This window comes from Antechinus flavipes, chromosome 6 (assembly GCF_016432865.1).
Source record: "Antechinus flavipes isolate AdamAnt ecotype Samford, QLD, Australia chromosome 6, AdamAnt_v2, whole genome shotgun sequence".
NCBI lineage: Eukaryota > Metazoa > Chordata > Mammalia > Dasyuromorphia > Dasyuridae > Antechinus > Antechinus flavipes.
The window spans coordinates 173,858,063-173,868,143 of NC_067403.1; the positions used below are offsets into that span (position 1 = coordinate 173,858,063).

At 37.0% G+C, this 10,081-nt stretch overlaps 1 pseudogene; it reads right to left on the reverse strand.

Annotated features, from left to right (window-relative positions):
* Window positions 1–3,956: 3,956 nt before the first annotated feature.
* On the reverse strand, window positions 3,957–4,700 carry LOC127541476 (autophagy-related protein 13-like; annotated as a pseudogene).
* Window positions 4,701–10,081: the final 5,381 nt, after the last annotated feature.

Genomic DNA, 10,081 nt, shown 5'->3' on the forward strand with positions numbered 1-10,081 from the left:
AAAAAGGGGGAAAGGAAATGAGATCTTGACAAGAGGCTATAGAAAAGGGAAAAAAAAAACAGAAATCTGAAGAAAACTTCTTAAAAAATAGATTTCATGAATTGAAAAAAACATATAATTCCTTGCAAAATAGATATGAAAAAAGATATCAATTCATTGAAAAAAGAATTTGTGAAAGGGAAAAATGCAATGAACAAAATAATTAAATTAGCCAAATACAAAAGGAGCTAAAAAAGATAACTCAAGAAAATAATACACTAAAAATTAGAATTGAACAAATGAAAGTGAATGACTCAATAAGATTTCAAGAATCAGTCAAACAGAACCAAAAAAAAAAAAAAGAAGAAGAAGAAGAAGAAGAAGAAAATAGAAGAAAATATGAAATACCTCCTAGGAAAAACAGCTGACCTGGAAAATAGATTTAGGAGAAATAAATTAAGGATTATTGGACTTTCTAAAAGCCATGAAAAAAAAAAAAGTCTAGATTATCTTTCAGGAAATCATAAAGGAAAAATACCCTGATATCCTAAAATCAGAAGGTAAAACATCCATTGAAAGAATTAACTGATCACCTTCTGAAAGAGATCCCAAAATGAAAATGCCAGGGAATATCATAGCTAAACTTCAGAACTAATGGATCAAGGAAAATATATTGCAAGCAACCAGAAAGAAACAATTTAAATACTAAGGAGTCACAATCAGGATTACCCAGAACCTAGAAGCTTCTACTTTAAAGGATAGAAGGACCTGGAAAATGATATTTCAAAAGTCAAAGGTCCTTAGATTACAGCCAAGAATAAGCTATCCATAATAAACTGAGAAAACATTTTTACATTCAAGCCCTCATTTCTAAAATATATAGAGAATCGACTCAATTTTTTTTTTAAGAAATCAAGCCATTTTCCAATTGATAAATGGTCAAAGGATATGAGCAGACAATTTTCAGATGAAGAAATTGAAACTATATGTAGTCATATGAAAAGGTGCTCCAAATCACTATTGATCAGAGAAATGCAAATTAAGACTACTCTTAAATAAAACAAAAAAGAAAAAGTTGTTTCAAAATTCTTTTTCCAATTACTATTGCTAACTGTTTTAACTAATATTTATTCTATTATTGCTCTCTTTTGACCCTGACCCTCCTTGAAAGTCTTTTACTACTGGTTACCCCTTCACCTAATATACCCTCCTTTCTATCACACTCCTTTCTTGTATCCCCTTTTGTTGGGGTCCCCAGCTAGTGCAGATCTGCTGACACCAGCTGGAGTCTGAGCACTTTCCCAATTATTACCTCTAAGACCTTCGGAGACGGATATGACAGAGTAGTTCTGACACCATATATGCAGTTAAAAAAGCTTTACTACTTGGATACTTCATCTTGTCTCTCCTCCTGCTTCCTCTCTCTCCCTCTGCTGTCCTGTTCTTATACCCCTCTCATCTCCCCTGCCAATGTGCCCCAACAAGTATGTGTTTAGCTTATGTATCCAGGAGCCCAACTCCTGAGATGATGGGGGTGATCTCGATTTGGTACATGCTTGATACCTGTCCTGGCATGTCTACAGGGTGTGCCCCGGACCTGTAGCCAATGAGGCAGAACTCAAACACAAAGCCTCAACATCCATTCCCAAGAGTGAGCTGACTGAGATCCAACCAACCAAAGACCACAAGGATCAAGTTTACACAAGACTTGTCTTTGCACAGACTTGTTGCCTATGCAAATGGGGCATTGTGTGCAAGGTATATGATGAAGGGTCTCAAGATTAATGCAGACTCTTGTTATTCTGTTTCCTAGCATTCTTGTTGCTAGGTACTCTAGGGAAAGGGTGCTAGTTTCATGCATGTTAAGATATTTTTTGTGTACCCAGATTGAGTGTGTGTGTTATTTCCTCTTTGAACAAATTCTGATGACATTAAGTTTCATACTCTCCCTCCCCTCTCCCTGTTCTCCTTCACATAAAAGTTTTTTTTTTCTTTTTTCTCTTTTATGGCAGATAATTTATGCCATTTCTGTCCCTCCCCTCCCTTTCTTTTGTAATATTTCCTTCTTGACTAGGGAGTTCTGGAATTTGATTATAATATTCCTGGTAGTTTTCATTTGAGGACCTCTTTCAGGAAGTGATCAATGGATTCTTTCAATTTTTATTTTACCCTCTAGTTCTAGAATATCAGGGAAATTTTCTCTAACAATTTCTTGGGAGATAGTGTCAAGGTTTTTTATTTTTTTTGTGTATGTGTGCGTGTGTGTGTGTGTGTGTTTGGTTTTTTGTTTGTTTGTTTGTTTGTTTGTTGTTGTTGTTGTTTTAAATGATGTTGGCTTTCAGGTAATCCAAAAATTAAAAAAAAAATTTCCTGGATCTATTTTCCAGATTTGTTGTTTTTGCAATAATATATTTCATATTGTTTTCTATTATTTCAATCTTTTGGTTTAGTCTTGTTATTTCTTGATTTCTCATAAAGTTATTAACTTTCATTTGCTCAATTCTAATTTTTAAAGAATTATTTTTTTCAGTGAGTTTTATATCGCCTTTCCCATTTGCTTTGGGGTTAAGTGACTTGTCCAGGGTCACACAGCTAAGAAGTGTTAAGTGTCTGTGGCCAAATTTGAACTCAGCTTCTCTTGACTTCAGGACTGGCTCTATCCACTGTACTACTTAACTGCCCTCTTGTTACCCTGTTGCACCACTCTCAGTTCTCCTCCTAATTTTTCCTTTATCTCTTATTTGATTGTCAAAATTCTTGTCTTGAGCTCTTTCATGGACTGAGACCATTTTTTTAATATATATACTTATAGATAAGTATAGATAGAGCAGCAACTCTATATCTCCACTAGCATGGAGAGAAAGGGAAACGAAATAAGACAAGCTTGGTCTAAGACTCTTAGTGACAGAACCTAACAAAAGAGTGTGCTGAGATTCTAGTTTCCAAAAGTAGGTCAGGAGCTGGAAACAGATAAGTTTATGAGTCATTCAAAACAGTAGTCTTGCATAAGGTCATGATGTTGTGCCAAAGTTCCCTTTTAATGTCTCTCCAATTGTCTTATTTAGTTATTCTGTCTCAGGTTATAATCTTTCCCTCTTAATGTTTGATGAGATACAGGTCTACCTCAGTTGCTCTAACCCAAAACCCCAGGCTATAATCATTCCCTCTTAAATGGTTGAGGAGATGAAGGTCTTATATCTTTAGGTTATAGACATTCCTTCTTAATGTTTGACAGGATAAAGGTTTATTCATTTTAGATGTTATTAGAATATCAGTAATCTCCCTCCATTGTGTCATCCTGGGGGCCTCCCTCACAATTAGGTTATCCCCACCTAGGTAGCTCCCCCATTATGTCACTGTTCTTGTTATCCTATAAAAAAGCTTTCTGTCCCAGTACTCAGGGCTGGATTCTTTGAGAAGATAGTCTTGTCCAGCCTTGGGACCAAGGTCCATCTGGTCCCAGTATCTCTCTCCATTTAATAAACTATTGAATTGGTCTCTAATCTCTGTCTTGCTCAGTTTCTTCAGCATTACAATGAAAACATTTATACTACATGGGAGTCAGATTGCACTTGACTAGAAAAGTTAGTCTGGACAGTTATTCAGCCTTTCTAGAGCACATAGGTCTTTTCCCTAATGGATAGAATATTAAGACATGGGAAAATATAATGCCCCTTCCTTGCCAGCTGTGCACTGATATACTGGAGTTTCCTCTTTTCTTTCTAATTCCTAGATCTCTGGGTAAGTTAGGGCTATCATACCTACTGTATTCAACACCAAGATAAGCCCCAATCCTAAGGAGAGAGGCTGCTCAATTCAAGGAGGATGAAATTCTATAATTCTATAGGCAAAAGTGCATGCAGTTTTTCAGTAAAGACAATGACTATCGCAGCTGGATGAGCAATAGTGTCTGAGATCCTTAGGGATTTAAAAAAAGGAGCTACTGCTGCTGCTGGAAGGTGGGGAGGATGCCAGATTTACCAGAGGTTCTCTACAAAGGGATCAAATTCTTTGACGTTCTTGTCCTACACAGCCAGTTTTTCTGGGAGCAAGTCCAGGTTTTCAGCCAAAGACTGGGCCCCAGTGTTGATGAAGAAGCTGCTCCCCTGGGGGGGATTCTGAAACTCCCAGTAGAAAATCCCTAAGTCTATGGGCACAATGTCATTTTTTGAAAAAGTCATTATGCATATTTTCATAGTTGCTGCTACTGTTGGGCCCGTCAAAGTGTAAATTTCCTTGGAGAGGAGATTCTGTGTCAGGTGAGATAGGAGGATTTATTATGAGATCATTATCCTCTGGCTCAAAGTTCTTGAGAGCAAACATGGCAAAGGAGATAGTCAAACTGGTCGTTATTACTTGATCCACTGAGTAGTTGAATAGTGTTCCCACATTCCCGAACCAAAATGGTCTCCAGGACATCATGGGAGGGAACCCCAGTCTTTGCTGTTGTTAGCTACAGTTCTGGTGGCTTCACTACTAGAAGGAATGACTATTTAGTTGGCACCATCAGATGGGGTACAGGTTGTCATCTAGTCCTAGTCAGCCTGATTGCCATAAGAGTTTGACTGGGAACAAGGGGCATCCCACCTTCCTTCCCTAAAACCATTAGCGGGAATGGAGGGGAAGTTGAGAAAGAGGTGGAACACTTCCTGAGAGTCCTCCACAGACAGGAATACTAGCCTGTCATCCTCATGGTCTCTCCTGTAGTTGCAGAGGTACATGAAATTTTTATGCACATCAATCTCCTCTTTGTGGTCAGCTGCCCTGTCAGTACTTTTTTGAATTCATGTGTGACTTCTGGGATATCCTTGATGACCAAATTGAATCAATCTGAGAAGATGAAGAGCAAATACAAATCTTGTCTCCCAGATATGCCTGGACTATCAGGGCAAAAAAAAAAAAAAATGATGAGATTATCTAGGTCCTTCCTCTCCTGCGGGCTGAGATCAGTGTCAATTGCATATACAAATCTATGGAGCTTAGGATTCCCTTTTGGGACAGGGATGTGTCCTCAGGCTTCCAATTGAACTCCACTACTGGGCACTTGGAATCTCCTGCTAGATAGACCATGGGATTTTTTCCTGTTTCAACTCAGAACCTGCGACCCATGTTCCTCCTACCTTAGCACTGCCATCTATTGCTCTACTTTGGAGTCAGAGCTTGTCATGCCATGGGCTGTTCTGGCTCCAGTCTCCTTGCCTCCTGGCTGCAGGTGCTTTCTTGTTGCTGCTTGTTTTCATCCCCCTGAGACCAATTCTTATTTTTTTCTTGGAGGCTTTGGATGTAGCAACTTTGACTTTGTTATCTTCTTCTGGCTGTGTGTTTTGATTTTTCTTGTCATTATAGTAACTTTCTATGGTCCTTTTTTCCCCCTGTTGTCTGCTCATTTCCCCAGCCTATTTGTCATTTTATCCTTTATTAAAGTAGGGCTTTGTTTTCAGGGTAGAGGACTCACAGTCCCAAACTTCAGGGGGTTTGTGCAGCTGTTTTCAGAGATCTTTCTAGGGACCTAACCACAATCCCTCTTTTCTGCTCTGGAACTGTGAGGAGACTCCCCACCCCACTGTAGCTGTAGGATTTAGTGTGCTGAATCAACAGAGTCCTTCTTCAGTGCTAATAAAGAGATTTCCATTAACTGAGGCCTCAGGAAGTTGCCACCACTGCCCATGCCCACTTGGTATGCTGTCTTCCCAAATTTCTCTCACCCTATTGACAAACTTTTCTTGCTGACCTTCCAAGTCTTCTTTGCTATCTCTGGCTAAAAAGGTTTAGAAACCATCTGTGCTGACACTGACTCAAAGGTCCCCAGCCCATTCCTGCTTTGCTGTCTCTAGTGCTGGTTCTGGGACCAAACAAGGGCTGCCCTGAAGTAGCCTGTGCTGGACAGCATGCTAGACTCCCATCCTGCTGCCCCAGATCTTTTCTGCTGACCTTCTAAGCTATCTTCAGTTGAAATTTTTCCAGTCCATCTTTTTGTGTGTTCTGATGCTCTAAAATTTGTTTAGAGTCATTATTTAAAGGAATTTGGAGTGATTTGTGGAAAAGGTCAGTGAGTTCCTGACTTTGCCATAGTATGCCCTCCCATAGTAAACACTTGATACATGCTTATTGACCAACTGACTGAAAGAATAAGTACGTCAGCATTTGGTTTTCAAGTAAGAGGTCCAGGAAGTGACTCAAAGAAAAATACTTATGAAGTGGATAATACTTAAGGGTAAATAATGGAGGAACAAATATCATTCAGTGGTGTTTTCTACTGATGGATATAATCAAGGCAGGCTTTGATTAAGTCATGCCTTACCCTGGACTCCTGATTCTTTAAGTCTTAATCTATCTCTTAAGGTCTCTCTATCAAACAACAACAACAACAACACAACAATAAAAAACAAACTAGAAAAATATTCAGGATGTTTCTCTTTAGCATGAGTACTCTACCTCTTGAGTGACACAATGTCTTTTTGGGGGCAGAAAAGATCATAAGCTCATGGGCAACTATTACTTTAGGATCACTAATTTAGAGCTGAAAATGTACTCAGGAACCATTTAGTCTTGCCCTCCCTTTATTTTTCCAATGACAAAATGAGACACAGATAGTCTAAGTGGCTTGCCCAGGATTCTACAGGTAGTAACTGCCAATGTCAAAATTCAAAATAACAATCTCTAACTCTAAATCCAGTGCTCTTTTTAAAAATCACATGACATTATTTTATACTGTGAACATGGACTAGTTGGAAAAATTCTGGCAGTGTTTCCTTAACAACACAGAGAACAATTTTGCATAAGGTATACAAAGGGCAGGTAGGGATCCAGTCACAACCTGGCATGATTTATCTCTACAAAGGGGGTGGCAGAAAATAAAAGAACTTGATTCCTAGCACAGAATAGCAAAAACTCAGTAGAGGATTAAACCCATCGCACTGGTAGTTACTGGAATTAGTCCAACAATTCATCCTCCTAATTGTGTCTGAACAAAGAGCTCCAAGTCCAAATGATGTCCTCCCACTATAGCTGAACATCAGGCATTTCCCAACATGGACTTCCTTAATTCTTTCTCCATTCAATAGAGTCATGCTGTATCAAAGGCATGAAATAGATTTTAAAGTAAAGAGTTGCATGTTTTCAAAGTTCTATATAATTGTTTTAAGATGATACAAGTTGAAATTTTAGGAGGCCACCTGGAACTTTTTTACAAGGTAGAAAAAGAAAACTTTTTCACTTGACAATTGTTCTTGTTTCCAGACACAGCGTGAAATTTCGCTCATCATTTGCTGTTGCAGGTGAGATCCTTGTGAAGCCTAACCATCAGCTTCACACCCCTGAAAAGGCTAGAACAGCTGATTGTAAATCATTTTGAAGACTTTTTGACCTATCCTAGAATAAACTTCTCAGATTCAAAATGGATGTTTTAATCCAGAAAAAGAAATTGAATTTCCTCTAGAACACAGGCAAAATTATTCTCTTAGAAAATCTTTTGTTTTATTGTAATAAGTTCATTTATTTTTTAATATACATTTCTTTATGAATCATGTTGGGAGAGAAAAATAAAAACAAAAGGGAAACACCATGGAAGAGATTAAAAAAATAATAAAAAGAAATGAACATGACATATGTTGTTTTACATTCAGTCTCCTTAAATCTTTTACTGCATGTAGATGCAATTTTCTGTACAAAGTCTATAAGACTGCTTTGGATCACTGAACCACTGAGAAGAACCAGCTCTTTCATAGTTGATCTTCCCACATTCTTGATGTTATTGTATACAATGTATTCCTGGTTCTGCTTGTTTCTCTCAGCATCAGTTCATATAAATCTTTCCAGGCCTTTCTATAATCAGCTTGTTGACCATTTTTTCATAGAACAATAACATTCCATTACCTTCATGTATCACAGCTTGTTCAGCCATTCCCCAGTTAATAGGCATCCACTCCTTTTCCAATTCTTTGCCACTACAAAAAGAGCTACTACAAACATTCTTGCATAATCCTTTTCCCTCCTTTATGATTTCCTTAGGATACTGATCACTGCATCATCAGTGGATGATCATGGACCATCAGTAATCGCACTGCTGGGGCAAGGGTAAGCACTGTTTTATAACCCTTTGTGCATAATTCCAGAATGCTCTCCAGAATGGTTGGATCATTTCACAAGTCCAACAATGCATTAGTGTCCCAGTTTTCCCACATCCCCTCCAACATTTATTATCTTTTCCTATCATCTTAGCCAAACTGAGAGGTGTGAGTGGTACCCCAGAGTTTTTAAATTTGCATTTCTCTAATCAATAGTGATTTATAACATTTTTATATGACTATAGATGGCTTTAATTTCATCATCTGAAAATTATCTGTTCACATCCTTTGACCATTTATCAATTGAGGAATGACATATTCTTATAAATTATAAAATATAAATTCTTTGTATATTTTAGAAATGAGACCTTTATCAGAAATATTATTTGTAAAGATTTTTTCCCAGCTTTGTACTTCTCTTTTAATCTTGTTTCAGTTTTTCTGTCTTTCTCTTTTCTTTTTTTTTTGTGTGCATAACCTTTTTAATTTAATATAATCAAAGTTGCCTATTTTATCTTTTATAATGTTCTCTAGTTCCTCTTTGATGATAAATTCCTTCCTGCTCCAAAGATCAGATAGGTAAATTATTACTGTTCTCCTAATTTGTTTATGGCATCATCCTTTATTGCCCAAATCATGTATTCATTATGACTTTATTTTGGTATGGTGTGTGAGATATAGGTCTATGCTTATTTTCTGATATATTTTCCAGTTTTCTCAGGAATTTTTATCAAAAATGAGTTCTTATTCTAGAAGCTGGAATTTGGGGATTTATCAAATATTAGATTGCTATAGATTTTGATTATTGTGTCATGTGTGTCTAATCTATTCCACTAATCTACCACTCTATTTCTTAGCCAGCACTCTCCTAGAGAATTTTGTTCGAAGGGGAAGAATCAAGAAAAGAAAATGTGAGCATTTTGGATTTGGAATCAGAACATCTGAGTGCAAATTTTGCTTTTGTTACTGTTATTTTTGTCATCTGGTAGAGATCATTTAACAATATCTCAGAATCTTCAGTCTCTTGAATTGCCTAATAAGAGTGCTTGACTTTATGTCCCTAAATGAAAGTGTGAGTTTTACAATATAAACTTTTTGAAAGTTACAATCATTTCATTCTTTGTAATTGTATACCTACCACCTCCATACTGCCTGGCATATAGGAGATGCCATGTATGTCCATTGATATTGTGATAGTCTGTGGTTCAATTCAGGTCAATTCAATACAATTTTCATAAATACCTCCTAACTTGTAGATGCTGGGTATACAATAAATAATGATGCAGGAATTGTTCTTAAGGAGCTTATATTTTATTGGCAGAAAATAACAGAAAACAAAATGCAAAAATGTACAAAGTAGATATAAAATAAATTCTGGAAGTATGATTCTAGTAACTATAAGAGTTAGAGATTAGAAGTCTTTTAGAAGGTCCTGAAATGAGCCTTAAAAGGAGTCAAAGATACCAAGTAACATTAGGCTGACTCTTATAGGAGTTAGCCAAATAATACATCCTCCAAACCATATATAAAGTCTTTTAATCCCAAATAATGCCTACTGCTACTGAACAGTAGGCTTTATTACTCTGGTTAATAAGATGATAGCACCTAGGGATTCACACAAGAAGGAACTTCATTTTAGCCAAGGAAAAGGCTTGTGTAAAATCCTGAAGGGAGATTCAGTGTCAAATAAAGGGGGTGGTAATAAGGCTAGTTTGGCTAAAATTTAAAGGACATGAACTACAAAAAGTGTCAGGAAATAGGTCATAAAGAACTTTAAAACCAAATAGACACATCTATATTTTATCCTAGATGTAAGAAGGAGCCACTGGAGCAAGGAGTTGTTATGTGCCACAGGAAAATCAATTGTGTAATTGTACAAAGGATGAATAAGAATGAAAAGAGATTAGATATAAGGGAACTATTGTAAAAGGTGAAAAAGGCTTGACTAGTGTGGGGACTGTGTAAGGAGAAAGGAAGAATTGAGAAATACATTTTGGAGGTAGAATCTCTAAAGTTTGGTAACCATCTGCATATGA